Below are 1451 nucleotides of genomic sequence, written 5' to 3'. Positions count from 1 at the left end.
GTAAGTTCTGTGGTCGTCCGGAACACGTCAAATACGTCTACATACGTCAATATGCGTTGGAGATAAGTTCGATATAAGTTACACATAGGTTCAAAGCACGTTACTCATAGGTTAGAAATATGTTTTGGGTACGCTAGACATTATCTCGACGTATTTCGACTTATGAGTAACTTACAAGTAACGTGTGTGAACGTGTGTCAACGATCGCATAACTTACCTACAACTTATGGCCCGAGTATGCGGGACGTATGAGCATACGCTGGCATACGTCGAAAAACTTTGTGCATGCACAAAAATTTTCGACGACCTCGCCGTACTACGACGTATACCAGCATGCTTCAGCGTGCTCTTAACTTGCGAATTTCCTCCTGCGATTCACAGGTGGCGACACTGTTGCTGACTGCAGTGACGTCAGCGGCGCCGGCAGACGAAGCAGGCAAGGTCGCGGTGAGAGTGAAGCGCCACGTGCTTGGGACGGATAGCTGCCACATCGCAGAACACATAGAGGATTTCCTGCACTGCACTTGCTGCGTCAAACCAGTGTCAAACGTCTCAAACAGAAGACGCAAGCGAAATACGGGCGCTTCGATATGCACAAAATTGTGCGACTACATAGCGGCCAACTTGAACTGCGACTGTTAGATGTGCTGAGAGTAAGATCCCTGAACACAGATGAGAACGACACATCGACACACGCCTAACGTGTCGCTACACTCCTACAGCCAAGGCCGGATTCAACTAGTGCGGGGCCTGGAGCATATATATATGTTATGAAGGGGTTGGGAAATTTTTTTTTTAAAGACAAAAATTAAAACATAAATTTAAGTTAATCTAAATCTAACACATTTGTAATTGATTTACTGACAAATAGACTAATGTCAGCACTCGTTATTGTATCAGGTTTACGTGTATAGTAAAAATAAAAATAAATGTTGTTTAAGCAAAATCTAACTATTAGATAGTTCATGATATTACGGGGCCCCTAAAACCTATATCTATTGTTATACTACTGCTACACTATTACTGTATTTACTCTCTATCATTCTATACATATATATATACATAATAGATGCTCGCACGCACACACGCGCACTCACGCACGCTCGCACACGCGCACACGCACACGCACGCACACGCACACGCACACGCACACGCACACGCACACGCACACGCACACGCACACGCACACGCACACGCACGCGCACATAATAAACGCATAACATAACAAAAAAATGCATGCACCTGAAGATTCTATAAAGATGAAAGCACTTGTGTAAAACTAAATGTCGCATTATTCTTTTTGTATCTATAACAACTGAATATATATTGTGCAACTTAAGAACCTTTTCTACTATACACACACACACACACACACGCACATGCGCACGCACGCACGCACGCACGCACGCACGCACGCACGCACGCACGCACACACACACACACACACACAC

At 44.5% G+C, this 1451-nt stretch overlaps 1 long non-coding RNA gene across 1 annotated transcript in view; it reads left to right on the top strand.

The window, feature by feature from the left end:
- Positions 1-357: 357 nt before the first annotated feature.
- LOC106811836 overlaps positions 358-1451 on the top strand; it is a 5030-nt gene continuing 3936 nt past the window's right edge. Inside the window, exon 1 of the long non-coding RNA XR_001394207.1 lies at positions 358-441. This is a non-coding gene — a long non-coding RNA (uncharacterized LOC106811836). The remainder of the gene's footprint in view (positions 442-1451) is intronic.

This window comes from Priapulus caudatus, unplaced genomic scaffold (genome assembly GCF_000485595.1).
Source record: "Priapulus caudatus unplaced genomic scaffold, Priapulus_caudatus-5.0.1 Scaffold580, whole genome shotgun sequence".
Classification (NCBI taxonomy): domain Eukaryota; kingdom Metazoa; phylum Priapulida; class Priapulimorpha; order Priapulimorphida; family Priapulidae; genus Priapulus; species Priapulus caudatus.
The sequence above is the reverse complement of the archived record's forward strand: the minus strand, read 5'-3'. Positions and strand labels throughout refer to the sequence as shown.